The sequence below is a fragment of the Ursus arctos genome, chromosome X (genome assembly GCF_023065955.2).
Source record: "Ursus arctos isolate Adak ecotype North America chromosome X, UrsArc2.0, whole genome shotgun sequence".
NCBI lineage: Eukaryota > Metazoa > Chordata > Mammalia > Carnivora > Ursidae > Ursus > Ursus arctos.
Genome location: NC_079873.1, coordinates 92,047,572 through 92,062,744, shown reverse-complemented (window position 1 = coordinate 92,062,744; position 15,173 = coordinate 92,047,572). Strand labels below are relative to the sequence as shown.

At 48.0% G+C, this 15,173-nt stretch overlaps 1 long non-coding RNA gene across 5 annotated transcripts in view; it reads left to right on the top strand.

Moving 5' to 3' along the window:
- LOC113241256 (uncharacterized) overlaps window positions 1-15,173 on the top strand; it is a 342,792-nt gene that overhangs the window by 32,731 nt on the left and 294,888 nt on the right. The window contains exon 2 of one of the 5 annotated variants that reach the window (XR_006411968.3): window positions 11,993-12,078. The exons of the other annotated variants lie outside the window; for them this stretch is intronic. This is a non-coding gene — a long non-coding RNA (uncharacterized LOC113241256). The remainder of the gene's footprint in view (window positions 1-11,992; window positions 12,079-15,173) is intronic. 5 annotated transcript variants of the gene reach the window in all.

Genomic DNA, 15,173 nt, shown 5'->3' with positions numbered 1-15,173 from the left:
CTCTCAAGTATTTTATTTTTTTAAGTCATCTCTACACCCAACATAGGGCTTGAACTCACAAGCCCAAGATCGAGTCACACGCTCCACTGACGGAGCCAGCCAGATGCCCCACTATCATCTCTTTTCTATCTTTTGTTTTTTTAATTTTTAATATTATTTATTTGAGAGGGAGCATGGGAGGGGGGAGGGTCAGAGGGAGAAGCAGGCTTCCTGCCGAGCAGGGAGCCTGATGCGGAATTTGATCCCCGGACCCTGGGATCGTAACCTGAGCCCAAGGCAGACGCTTCAGCGACTGAGCCACCCAGTCACCCCTACCATCCCTTTTTCTTAAACTCTGTTTTTCTTGGAGGTCTCGCAGCCTTCTCTAGTGCATCCCCTGGGTCCTCAGTTTCCTGGGCCCAGTGTCAGGATCACTTTGCAGATCACAGCCCTTCTCAGTGAATCCGACTGTTCTGCCTGGTAAGTAACCCATCTTGCCCTGAGAAGCCTCAGCATCCTCTGCCTTTCTGTATCGAAACATCAAAGCCTTCACAGTTTTTACTCATTTTTTTTCCTATCGATCCCCATTTGGGGCTGGCCCCTCGGGTGGGATTATGTATTAGCACGTAGGCTGATGCTGATGGCTTCCTGAGCGGAGTAGTTCCAGCAGGGACGGTTTGATTTGGCGGACAGCAAGCAGGCAGCCTGATTATGTAGGATTATCTTCGGATAATTATCTAAATGCAGGATTCACCTCCTCGGGTTCCCCCTGTAAGTTTGGGCTGGGAAACGAAGGACATGCTCTGGTGTCGCAGAGGAAAATCCTCCTCGCGCTCTCTTCATAGAACCTTCCTCCAGGCCGGGGTTTACCTAGGCTTAGAAGGGAAGGGGTGCTCGTGGAGGGTCTCTCTGGTCACGTAGACGCCTGACCTTGGATTTCAGGGAGGTGCTGGGACATGAGGCTACGGCTGGACTAGCTCTAGAACCCATCCAAGTAGATGGAGCGTGACCCGTATCACAAGCGTAGACGGTCGAGGGGTAGAAAGTAGAAAGTCACTGATGGAAGGTACTGGAGATTTAGGTAGACGGCCGCGCTCTGAAGCTCGGGGAGGGGTATAGGGCTTAAGAGGGGTGCTGAGGAGCAGGGCCAGTAGACACCTCAAAGACACCAGAGGTTGTCTGTTCTCTGCTGTGCCCTCAACCGTCCCTGTCAGCGGCAGCCTGCCTTGGCACTACAGAGGTTTCTGTAGCCTGAATGAGGTCAGGGACTGAGGTCGCCAGTTCTATTCCGGAATGACGCACTGACAGATGACAAATGCAAGAATGTTCTCTGGCCATCATGTCCTGCCACACAAATGATGCCCCCGAAGGTACGCCCGACGGTTCCCCAGCCCCCCCTCTCTGCTTTTCACCATAAGTCTGGCCTGCCTTAGACTGAAGACAGTCTGCTGACCTCCTCCCTGCCCAGGGAAACCGGCAGGCTAATGGGACATGGATCAAAAGGGAGGTGGCATTTTAAGATTCACACAGAACCATGGAATGCTTCGATCACCAGTCCCCAATGAATAGAAAATTAAAACCAGGGAGCGGCCCAAGTCCATTTGGTGGGGGTGAGGTCGGTGGAGGGAACTTGAGAGAATCCTTTGGCAACCTCTCTGGTTTTGGTTGCCCCTCCCTATGAGTAATTCTCCCTTCAGAAAAGTTTTTAAGTATTTCGCAGAGGTAGAAAGGGGGTGAGAGACACGGCCCTGTGCCAAGAAGAAAACCGAGAGGCTCTGCGTTTATCGAGTGTTCTAAGCCATCCGGTCCTACTTACTCATTCAGAGGTGCACTGGCCTCTTGTCCCTACCTGTCTCAGGCCTCCCTGGGCCTTCAGCCTCTGGTGTTTTCGTGCTGCCTCGCCTTCATTCCCCCTTCTCTCATTGGCCCATTGTGTTTGCTCGCCGCTCGGGGTCCTTGTGGCACCTTTGCTGTGAAACTTGGAGTGAACCCTGCAGCTCCCGGAAACTCCCTCCCCCCCATTGACCTCCCAATGCGGCCACTCTCCAATAGCGCTCATGGGGACCCTGCGCCACATTGAATCTCTTAGCTCTTTCTTGTTGCTTCATTTTTTTTTTTAAGATTTATTTATTTATTTGAGAGAGCATGAGTGGGAGGGGCTGAGGCAGAGGGAGAGGGAGAGAGAATCTCCAGCAGACTCTGTGCTGATCTGCGGAGCCTGACCCGGGCTCTACCTCCCTACCCTGAGATCAAGACCTGAGCCGAAATCAAGAGTCGGATGCCTAACCGACTGAGCCACCCAGGCGCCCCTCTAGCTGCTTCATTTGAGCACATCTCAAGTCCTTGGTGACATGAGATCCTTCGAGGATGGGAGAATATAACCTTTTTTTTTTTTTTTTTTTTTTGGTGGCCTCTAAATAGTCCAGCAACTTGTGAGGACCAAATGGTCCTTGGATTAATCACATGGTGATCTAATTTTAAACCATCTTATCCCCCCCCCTTTCAATATCTTCTTTCTGATGCCAGGATCATTTCCCAATGAAGTCCTCACTCTCCTGGCATGGTGTTTTAATTCCTGCTATCTCAAAACCCCATGCAGTTCGGACGACAAAGCCATCCAGACAACCTCATGCTGCATCGTTAATTTCTCATATTCATTTCAAACCATTCTCTTTTCAAGTCTCCGGGAGCACGTGAATTCTATTTATGCGCCGAATCTGGATGTTTCTTCCCTAAGGAAACTTGGTATTCCGAATGCTGCTTTATAAAGTCTGGTTTGCATTTAGAATTTCAATGGGATGGCTTCTGAAAATGGAGAACAGACTAGCTGTTCCTGAACTGTTCAGAAATGATGATGTTTAACACTTCTTAAAGAACAACAGAAAGGTGACACGTATCAAGGGAAATGGTTTGCTTTTGATCTTGCTCACAGTTTTTGAGACTCTGAGCTGATGAGTCTGGCTGATTTGAATTACTAAATATTCACTCCATCCATCCCTCTCGATGCCAATTACCATTTGTCTAGGTTAGCTCATCATTGTCTCCCTTCCTCCCTGCTGTCTTGTCCCTCTAAATTCTAACTACCGGGGAGCCACCAGTCTGGAATTCCCCAAACACAACTCTGGGTCACCCCTCCTTAAAAACCATCAATAGCTCTATGCCTACAAGGTAAGTGGAAAGCCTCCGTGGTCTGTCCTCTTTTGCTGTCCAGCTTTGCAGCCTGGCACTTGTCAACTCTTCCTACTCTAGTGTCGCCGGGTGCTTATAACAGAGTCCCACTGTTTGTGCCATTTAGGATCTCCCCTTCGATCTGAAGCACTCCTGCTTCCTCTGTGTGGGTTTAATTCAGATGAATCATTTGTGATTCGTCTCTCGTGCCCTCTCTCCTGGCACCATCGATTGACTGTGTGCCTCTTGAGACTTGTGTCTGTGTCTGAGGCCATGTAGCACAATTTTTTTTAAGGTTTTATTTACTTATTTGAGAGAGAGCGGAGGCGGGGGGCAAGAGAGTGGGAGAAGCAGACTTGCCGTTGTGCAGGGACCCTGCCGGGAGCCCGTCGTGGGGCTCGATCCCAGGACCCTGAGATCATGACCTGAGCTGGAGGCAGACACTGAACCCACTGAGTCACCCAAGGCGCCCCCAGTGTAGCAGTTCTTAAATGCACAGTGTCTGTGGCCAAACCTCCACCGCTTATGGGGTATAATATCTTGAGCCAGTTACTCAACCTCCCTATTCCTCAGTTTCCTCATCTGTAAAATGGGAATAATAGTACCTTCCTCAGAGGAATTGCTGTAAATGCGAAATTAGATAATATGTAGGCAGCGTTTAGAATGCTTTCTGGAATCTTGTAAGGACTTCACAAGGATTTAATTGTGATAGATATTTTTCCACCCAGAACCTAGCACAATCTCTAGCCCAAACAACAGATGGAGTATGGGCTCCTTTGATGCAACGCGGCGTCTTTTTTTAATTGAAATTCACATCACATGAAATTAACCTTTAGAAAGGGTCCAATTCTATGGTATTTAGTACATTCACAGTGATGTAAAACCATTACCTCTGTCCGGTACCAAAACCTTTCATCACCCCAAGAGGAAATCTCATCCCCCCTCCCTCCGGCAATCACGTAAGTAAACTTTCGTACAGAGGATACCAGAAAACGATGATGTAGCAAGAGCGTAATACAAATGACGCTGGGCTTCAGAAATGCAGCATTCATAACAGATGAACCATCAGGATGTTAGCTCCTCCCCACGGGGCTGGTCAGGTCTCATGAAAGGATTTTCTCAGGCCACCAGTGTGGGTGCCAAGTGTTCCACTGTCCTTGCCTTTAAATAATACAAGATTTCTTTGAAGGGGCACAAAAGTAACCATTTTCCTTCAATCGGGGACTTTCGAAAGAACGCCTTCCACATTGCATAAGGCGTGCTTAATGCAGTCTGGCCTTTTGAAGGCCACCATCTGAAGTATGTACTAACAAGAGAGAAGAGTCGAGAGCAGGTGCTGTTGACAGCAGTGTTCCTGTGTGCCGTCCCTGGCTCAGTGACTCCAGAGTGACATTGGGTCCCTGTTGAAAGAGCCATTCATGCGATCTGTTGCCCACCAGCTCAGTCCATGCATATTCATAATTGAGAACAACACTGCCTTAATAAAGGACTTTTTGACATTTATCAGGACCCAGCCATAGCTATTGATTTCTCCCTCTTTGCATTGCCAGCTGCTGCCACTTTTCTGACCCTTTCAAATCCAGTTCCACTCATACATTGAGACTGTTTCCTGCCTAGTCCAGGGTGTGAGTGTGTGTGTGTGTGTGTGTGTGTGTAAGTAAAAGACCTCTGGCAATGAAATTCTATCCCAGTATCAGGCTTGTATGAGTCCTTGTATGTAATATGATTCCTAGTATTTTTTCCCCATCAGACCTCCTAGCATTCAGACTATATAGCCCTACCTGTTCCCTCTGCTTTGACCTTCTAGATATCTGCACCTCAATCTACTTTTGTTGATTTTGGCAACCACAGGGGATTTTTCTCTCAGCCTGCCGTTCCTAGCCTCAAACCACTGTCTGGCCCTTTCATTGTCCTTAGAATCCTGCCTTTGGCATGGCTCGTATCCTAACGTGAGCATGTATTTTAGATTTACATCTGACAGGCGGATATTGTGACATTCACATTAAAGTAGTAGTATTTGCTTTAAAGTAGGTTATACAGATCTGAATGTATATATGAGGGATAAAAATCAAAGAAATTCATTGCGTGTGAAGGGTAGTATCATTTAAAAATCTATTAGATTCACTTTTATTTTCTAATTACGGAGGGTGATAAAATTCAATCAGTGCTTTTATTTAATGCCTCATTCTAGGAAGCTTTTTTCCAACTAATATAATGGACAGATTTCAGACCAAAGGGAGTTTTCAGACCCTGAAAAAAAAAATCGACCCTTTTCTTAATTAGATGAGGAGCAGTATAAAACTCCCGTCGGAGCTTCAAGGCAGTGGGGATTTGCCTGCCCCGGTGGCTGGCCGTTGTGCAAAATGCATGAAAAGAGAAAAGCTAGCGCTGCCTTTGTACACTTCAGATCTGGTCAGCTTCCTTACTGCTGCGTGATTTCTGTTGGGGAGAAAAATCCGTCTCTTCTGCAAGCAGGCCGGAAGGCTGGGGGGGAGGAGTGCGGGGGGTGGATACAGAGAGCAGCCACGGGCATGCAGAGAGAGGAGAGACACCGGCTGGGCCCCCACGCCGGCTGATTTTTACGGGCACAGTCGGCTGGCCTGTGAATGCAGGTCAGGACGAACTGTCAGGAAGGGAGGGGCGGACTTTAGTGACCGCCTACATTTCATTCCATCCTCTGCCCCTTTCTGGGATGCTTGGTCACCGTATACCCTGGGGTGCTTACCAGGCCACGCTGTGCTTCCGTTTCCCCACCTACAAAACGATAGACCCATAATATCATGTACCTCAGGGAGACTACCTGGTATAAAGCAGGTGTGCAATGCATTTAAGCTAATATGACTCCGATGATTATTTACCACTGCTATGGAAGAGGCGTGTTACGGAGGGGCTAAAATGGGAGTCCAGTATCAGAATCACTGGGCTTCTATTCTAGTCCCAGTGTACACCAGGGATTTGACATGGGATCAGTTGCTTAACTTTGGGGACTCATTTATCTCATCTGTCAAATGGGCTGAATAGTAGTACCTGTCTCAGGGTATTTGGGAGGAGTAAATGAGATAATAGACATAAACCAGCCAACGTGTAGTGCCTGGCACGGAGCGAGCACTCAGCTATGATGTGCTATTTAAATCATCACCGACGAAACCATCATGATAATCAATGGTGAGTTTGAGCCTTGTGATGTTATTTCCAGTGTAACAAGTTAGGGATTCCCAGGGGTTCCTGTCTGAGCCTCAGACCACCCCATTGCTTGCTTTCTTGGGGGGTGTTTTGGGAGGACTCTTTGTAAGGGCGCTAAGTGAAAAGAGCAGCACACAGAGGGAGAACCTCATGAGGAGTAAGGTTTTATGCAGTGTGGGTTCGATTAGCCAGAGTTGCTTTTGTCTAGATAGCTTCTGAGACGTGTATGGATAGTGAATTTATATAATTATATAATGTGTAATATGTAATAAATAATGAATACTATATAGTTGATGTCTCCCCAGATACGTAATTTTTATGAGAGCTCTATGGACCTGTAATTCACATACTATAAAATTCATTTTATTGAAAGTATAAAATCCAGTGGTTTTTAGTATATTCACACTGTTGTTTGACCAGCACCACTCATGTCAGTTTTTTTTTTAATCACTCCCCCACCTCCACCTCCAAGAAACCCAAACTCCTCAGCATATCACTCCCAGTTCCCCTTCAGCCCTCCAGCCCTAGGCAACCACTAACCTACTTTCTGTCTCTATGGAATTGCCTATTCTGGACATGTCATTCATTCATTTGTTATTTTTAAAAATAGTTTAAGTAATCCCTCCACCCAACGTGGGGCTCGAACTCACAACCTGGAGATCGAGAGTCACAGGCTCTACTGACTGAGCCAGCCAGGCGCCCCATCTGGACCCTTCATTTAGACGGAATCCTGTCATCTGAGGCATTTGGCGTCTGACTTATTTCACTTAGTGTCCCGTTTTCAAGGTTCATTCGTGCTGTAGCACATATTAGAACTTTAGTCCTTTTTGTGGCCAACTGATGGCTCCTGGTCTGGTGCTTTCCCATTTACGTGATAAGCCGCGTGAAACCTCCCACTGGTTCCCCGTCCTCCTGGTAGAGTCCTTCCTTCCCTTCCCTGTCCCTCCTGGAAGGGGTGTCCGGAGTGCTGGGCCCAGTGCGGCACGTGGGAGGAGTGGCTACCAGAGGTTGTTCAGGGCGCATTACCATATCGGCAGCTTGGATCTGAAGGTCTGAGTGCAGTCACTGACCTTACAGACCTGTCCAATCGCTTCTTTCTGATTCACAGCTCGGATAGAAGCGTCATTGTCCCTTAGGCACAGACATGCAAAAAAATCTTACAGCTTTCCGTTGGCACACAGAGGGGCAGTGTCCTCTTACAAACGGGGCCTGCTTTCTACGCCATTCGGTTCTGATGGCAGGACATTCAATGCCCCTCCGGAGCGCTCAGACTGTGCATAAAGGAGCAGGCTAGTGACAAGTGTCTAAACTGGGTTAACATTTGGATTAAGATAATTCTCAAAACGTGACGTCTGGCATTGTGGGGAAATACTGCTGGTATAGGCTCCGGAGGAGTCCTGAGCCCCTCTCTGCCTCAGTTTACTCGTCTGCACAACGGCATCGCAGTACCTATCTGAAAGGGTAAAGCTGAAAGATGAAGAGCGTCTAGTCCCGTTCCTGGCATATAGCAAACTCTTCCCGAACGGCAGCTTCCATGGTTAGTCATACTTGGGTGTACTTGAAAAGAACGTCTTTGTGTAGCCATTAATCGTCTTTGACTTTGGACTTGGACAGACACAGGTTGGAATCTTGGCTTCACCACTTACTAGCTGTGACCTTGGGTGAACTCTTTGTTTTTGGCCTCATCTAGCAACAGTTACACTTTATAGGGCTTTTGAGAGGTTTAGACTAGATATTTTCTCAAGCATCTTGGCCTGGGGTGCCTGGGTGGCTCAGTCAGTTAAGCTTCTTGCCTTTGGCGCAGGTCATGATCCTGGAGTCCTGGAATCAAGCCCCCACATCGGGCTCCTTGCTCAGCGGGGAGTCTGCTTTTCCCTCTGCCTCTGTCTCTCCCCCTGCTTGTGCTCTCTTGAGTTCTTTCTCAAATAAATAAACAAACAGGGGTGCCTGGGTGGCACAGTGGTTAAGCCTCTGCCTTTGGCTCAGGGCGTGATCCTGGCGTTCCGGGATCGAGCCCCACATCAGGCTCCTCTGCTATGAGCCTGCTTCTTCCTGTCCCACTCCCCCTGCTTGTGTTCCCTCTCTCGCTGGCTGTCTCTATCTCTGTCAAATAAATAAATAAAAAATAAATAAGTAAAATCTTTTTGTTGTTGTTTTTACAGATTTTATTTTTTTGTCAGAGAGCAAGTGAGCACACAAGCAGGGGTGCAGCCGGCAGAGGGGAAGCAGGCTCCCTGCTGAGCAAGGAGCCCGATGTGGGACTCAATCCCAGGACCCTGGGATCATGCCCTGAGCTGAAGGCAGATGCTTAACGCATTGAGCCACCCAGGCGTCCTAATAAATAAAATCTTTAAATAAATAAATAAAGCATCTCAGCCCATGGGAGTGCTATTGATAAAAAGCCGAATATGTCCTCACTTATGTTTACACCAGTCCACTCGAGCTCCTTGTCTTCTCATTGTGCGTAGAATAAAGCCCTTCCTTCTCTCCCTGGCCTAGAGAGTCCTGTGCAATCTGGCGCGGCCTACCTAACTGACCTCTCCACCCACTCTCCCTTACTCGCGCCTTGACAGCCGTATTGGCCTTCTTTTTATTCCTCAGCCACATCAAGCTCTTTTTGGCCTCGGGGTCTTTCCATTCGCTATTCCCTCTCCTTTTGTCTCCGGACCTTCCCATTGGTGGCTCCCTCTTGTCATTCAGGTTTGAGTTCTAGTGTTACCTGGGCAGAGAGGCTTTTCTCAACCATCCCCTCTCTGAGTCACTCCGCTCGGTTACCCTGTCTTATTTCCTCTGTGTATTTATTTCTCTCTGAAATTACTTTCTTTGTTTTTGCGTCTATTGTCAATTTCCCCCCAAGAAGATAACCCCGTGAGGGCAGCCCCTGTCCGTGTTTGGTTCATTGCTGTATCACAGCAACTAGAACAGGACTTTTGGGGAATAGAGAATAAATATTCGTTGGGTGGATGGATGGATAGATAGATATGGCAAAGATCTTCACTCCGGCTTTTGGGATTGTCATTCCGGCTGAACGTGGTATCCCACCGTGGTATGGAAGTGTCTGCAAATTACGTGGCAGTTGCTTATTAGAACAGATTGTATCCCCAACTGGGAAGGAATCCTAACGCACTGTCCTCCACGTAGCATTTCTCTTTAGACGCTGCATCAAGTACTTAAAATTATGCTTTGTAATTTGGCAACAACAGGTAAGGTAATTTTTTTTTTATATTGAATTCCCCAGATAATTTCCTACGCCTCACCTTGAACGTAGATAGTGTTTTGGAGTTCTCAGTTCAGTTGAACAGACTCTAGGAAGCATTAGGAATATTCGACACCTGGCTCGAGAAGTAATACTGAGCCAGAGTTGGGGAGAGAGTTTGCACGGAACCCTCTGGGTGCAGATGGTGAGTCTGCCGGCGTAAATCAGCGAAGTCCATAGAGGAGCTTGGGCTTGACAATTTTATTGTCTATGGGAGGTTATTAAGAAAATACTTGAAGGTCTCTGGGAAAATAAGCAGTGGCACTCTGTGGTTCTTGCAGAATCAACAAAGGCAGCGTGTCCTTGACCGAGACACTCGGTTTATTTATTTTTCTGTTTTTTGGGGGGTGGGGGTGGGGGGGTGGGATTTGAAACTATGAAGCAAGAAGGGATCTGAGAATAAACCCAGATGTGGTGCTCTCTGTTGATTGGGTTTCCCTGAATCCCCCCCTCACCAAGTGGGGAGACTGGAATTCTCCCCTGAACCGCCCTCATCTGGTGACAAATTCTCAGGCCTTGTGCTGCTCCCTCGTCTCTCAAAAGCCCCCAGGAGCAGTATGATGACAAATTAGAAGAGGGAAGAGTTGAAACTGGAGGGGGAGCCTGTCTGGTGCAGGGTATTGCGCTCTAGCGATTGTGATGTGCGGAGATGTGCGTGTTTACAAGCTCCCCGGGTGTTTCTGTTGGAGAGGTTTCTGAAGTATCCTTTGGGAAGCACTGATTTAGTGTTTTCGCCTCACCGAGTTTTGGCGTTTCAGCCTAGCCCAACCCTTCCACCTCTCACCAGCCCTCCCCACCGCCCCCCTTCCGTCCTCCCACCTGTGCAGGATCCATTAGGTATTTGCCTGGTATTTGGGCAAGAGGAGGCCCCATATTGGACATTACTTCCCTCCCTGATTTCAGAGGTGCAGTTGTCCATTTGGCCTTCTCTTGTCTCCTTATGATTCCTCTTCTTCCCTGTAGCCCCTCGGGGCTGAAATGAGTGCTCTTCCAAAAGAGACCCCACAGAGCCCCTTAGCTCCTTCCACCGTGCAAGGGTGCGGTGGGAAGTCTGCAGTCTGGAAGACGGCCCTCGTCTGACCTTGCTGGCACCCTGACCTTGGCCTTCAGCCCCCAGAACTGTGAGCAATACACGTCTGTTGTTTATAAGCCACCGAGGCTGTGGTATTTTGTGACAGTGGCCCAAACAGGCTGAGACAGTAGGCGTTCTAGCTACTGGTTTGCATGGTTTAAATCTCTCTTGGCTGCTGAAAACTCAAAAGAAGAAACTGGGGCACAGAATAGCAGTGCAAATTTCTGAGCCCTTCCTCAAGCCCCTGCCGAATGCGCATGACACTTAGCTCTCGGGGATCGTGCTTGCCCAGATCCTACCCTGCGGCAGTAGGGGAGCTGGCTTCTGGTTGAGTCGGATAAGAGAGGGTTTCACAGAGGAGATGGAACTTGAGCTGAGTCTAGAAACATGGGAAGGACAGCTGCAGAAAGTACAGTCTAGAAAGAGGTGATAATATGGACATAATTGCATGGGTTGTGAAGCATTTCCTAGCTTGTTAAATATGGATCAGGACCGGGTGGGGTGAGGGGCAAGAGATGTATTAAAAATACGGATTCCTGGGCCCCAGCCTCAGAGTTTTCAATTCCATAGTACTCAGGAGCCTTAATTTTTTTTAAGGTTTTATTTATTTGACACACACAGCGCACATGTGCCGAAGCAGGGACAGTGGCAGGCGGAAGGAGAGGGACAAGCAGGCTCCCCGCTGAGCTGGGAGCCCATCGTGGGGCTCGATCCCAGGACCCTGAGATCATGACATGAGCGGCAGGCAGACGCTTACCCGACTGAGCCACCCAGGTGCCCCTCCTTCCTGAGTGATCCGGGTGATTCATGCAGCCACGTAGAGAAACGCTGGCCTGGTCCAGCAATGGCCTTGTAGAGACAGAAAAACTGAGCCTCTGAGAGTGACCTGTTGGTGACCAGTATCTGTTTCTGGGGGTGCTGTCGAAGGTTCTTTCGTCGCAGGTGGGCTCTGAGCCGTGCTCCTGTAAGTCTCCCCTAATTTGTACTTGACTATAAATTTAATACCCTTTTTATGATACTTGAAAGAGCTGTGTAATTTCATGGTCTGGCCATGACTGCTGGTATTAAAGAAATGACTGTTACTGGGACTTAATATATCTTCCCCAGTTTCTTAAGGACTTCTGTGAGGCACGGAGCGCCAGAGCTATGCTGCTTGCATAGAGAGCGTGTTTGTGGAGGCCGAACACCTGTTCTCCTGGGGTGCGTTCCGTAGGCGGTGGCTTGCCTCTTCCTTCAGGCATCCTAACTTCCCTCCCTCCTCTGGCCCCATCTGTTTTGACCCTATGAAAAAGGGGACAGTCCCTTTACCACAAGTATCTCCTTCTGTTCTTCAGACCCCCATGGCTCTCCAGATGCCCACAAGCTCCAGCATTCCAGTCCACTCCTTCTCGGAAGCCGGGTGGGAGGAAGAGCACACCAGGTAGGGCTCGGGAGAGTATTTTAGAGGGTGAAATTGGGAAAATAATGGATGTGAATACTACTGTGGACTTCTCTGTCCATCCCCCTCTTCATAGGGGAAGTGTGCGGGAGGTGGCGGTGGGGGGGAGCTGGTGCTGCTTCCCCACCGTTGGTTCCTAAACCACCGTAGTTCCCGCACGTTATCCCTACATTTCATGAAGGATCGTGGCATGGCCATCAGAGGGAAAAAGCATCACGGGTTAGCTTCATTCTGTGGCATTGTCTGCTGATTCTTTTGAGTTCAGAATGCTTGAAGTAGATAAGCCACAGAAAATGGTTTCCCTTTACGATTGCCTTTCCCCATTAGTCCAGGAGAGGAACGTGAAGGCAGCGACCATATCTTCGACTTTTTCTTCCCACGAGTCTTGGCTGGTGTTGGGCAGTGAGTGGGAGGGTTCAGAAAGAGACAGAAACTGGAATCAGCAGGAGGGAGCAACTCAGCTGATCAGGAGGAAGAGGCTGGGCGCTGACCATTTTCTTCGCTTTGTCTTAGCGAGGGGTCAGGAGAACCAGCTCCTTTAATTGACTTCTTTCCCGTCCTGTGTGTTACGCTAAAGCATCTCTTGGGAGTTTGGGGGCGGGGGAATGAGTGAACAGGCACATGGATTTCGTGATTTTTGGCATGCGAAGCGCCTTGCTAACTCTTTTGCATAAACAATGTGTAAGGGCCACAAAGGCTTGGTTCTCTTAAGTTCCCTGCATGCTGACTTGCTACAGCCTCTAAGAGAGTTACTTCTAGAAACAGATGGTGGACACCAGTATGGGGGAGAAAACTTCCAGCATGTAGATTGAGTTAAGAACGCTCGTTTAGATTTAATACAATAATTATTGCGATAATTACTGAGATAAATGGCATGCCATGTTAGTAATTGAATATTGCACAAACAAGATATAGTGGCTATAATTAGAGTTCTACAAATACCTTAATAGATAGATTAAGAGAAGTCAGTGAGCCACGGAGTATTCCGCCAAAGGCCGTATTTCACAAAATCTGTAAGATGTCCCAGACTGCAAAGATCTGTCACTTTGATTGTTTCTAGGATGTATACAGTAAAGGGAATTATGGTCTTGATGGTGCTGCCTCTTTCTCAAGTGGTCTAACAAGCTCTGCCTGCCAACCACGTGTTCTGATTTGTGTGTTGGCCTGTACTAGGATCTATGGAAATGTGATATTTTATGGAGCTTCTGATGTGTTTGTCCGCTGTATTCATTCTCCACTTCTCCAGTAGCATTTGGTACCTGGAAGTGTTTGTCATGATAACAGAATTATGAAGCCCATTCATTTATCCATGCACTCAACAACAAATGGTCATTGGGTGTGTAGTAAGTGCTACAAAATTTGCCGGTACTAGATAGACAGCTCTGAACAAAACGGTCATGGTTCTCCCTCTCATGGAGTTGGTAGTTTCGGTCTTTTGTAGAGTATTACCGTCGGTGCTCGGGAAACACGAACTGTAGCCTTGACAGGTTTGCAATCCATTCACACCGCCTTCAATCCTTTCTGGAGCAAGACAGAACTTAACTGGAAGTGACTTAACGGGAGTGACTATGCTAGGAGAGTTGAACAGAAGAAATGATCAGTGAGGGGTGTCTGGGTGGCTCAGTCGGTTAAGCGTCTGCCTTCGACTCTGGTCATAATCCTGCATTCTTGGGATTGAGCCTTGCGTCGGGCTCCCGGCTCAGTGGGGAGTCTGCTTCTCCCTCTCCCTCTGTCTGCTGCTCCCCCTGCTTATGCTCTCTCTGTCAAATAAATAAATAGAATCTTAAAAAAAAAAAAAGGGCGATTGATGATCTAATACGTTCCAGGATGATTGGGGAGGAGGGGCTGGTGCGTGGAACATGGTCTCGTTTTTATAGTGCAATCCAGACTCAGATGTCTGGGACCCAAGGGAACTGTAAATAATGAAGAAAGGCAAGGAGGCAGAAATACGTGTGATGAGTTTAGCAAAGCAGAGATCTTTATGTACGATGTTACATGTAGTTGGCATCATATAGTTGAATCAGGGAGGAAGCATGTTTTGGAGGGACTTGAGTGTCAGGTGAGCAATTTTGACCATTCTGGAAGCTGTCCAAACTGGAAGATGATGTGTACAACGTGACGTTTTGGAAGCTGGAGATGGCGGTGTGCAGACTGAGTTAGTGGGTCTATATTCGAGTCGATTTATCAGTAACAAACAATTGCGACACTACTCACCCAAGAGGAGGACGACTTCGGTGGTAAGAATTGTAAGGCAAGAAGTGTTTCAGCGGGGAGCCTGGGTGGCTCAGTCGTTAAGCGTCTGCCTTCGGCTCAGGGCATGATCCTGGCATTCTGGGATCGAGCCCCACATCAGGCTTCTCCGCTGGGAGCCTGCTTCTTCCTCTCCCACTCCTCCTGCCTGTGTTCCCTCTCTCGCTCGCTGTCTCTCTCTCTGTCGAATGAATAAATAAAATCTTTTTAAAATAAAGTGTTTCAGCAACACCACCACCTCCCCCAAACTTAGTCTAAGGAATTAATTAGACAATGGTGTCAAGACGTATGTCCAGAGATATTTCTTCTAGCATCTTTAACATTCTTTAAATCAAGCATCACAAATGTCAGGGTGCCTGGGTGGCTCAATCGGTTAAGTGTCCAACTCTTGATTTTGGCTCAGGTCCTGATCTCAGGGTGTGAATTCGAGCCCCACGTCGGGCTCTGTGCTGGATGCGGAGCCTGCTTGGGGTTCTCTCTGTCTCTCTGCCCCCCCCCAAACAAACAAACAAACATAAAACATCACAAATACAGTTCAGATCTGTTTTAACCTCTCCTGTCCCATACCCCGTTTGACTGTCTGCCTACTCCATAAGCGCTATCGTGAATTGGGTGGTAATCCTCTCTGTGCATATTTTTATATTTATACTCCCGTGTATGCATCCACAGACAATATGAAGGGCTGTGTACAAGGGTTGAACTTGATCTGAATGATATCCTGCACATAACCTTCTGTAACAGCCTCACTTTTGAAATTTCCTCAGTCAATACACGTAGCTCTGGCTGAGTCGTTCTCAAACTTAAGCGCATATCTGAATCACCTGGAG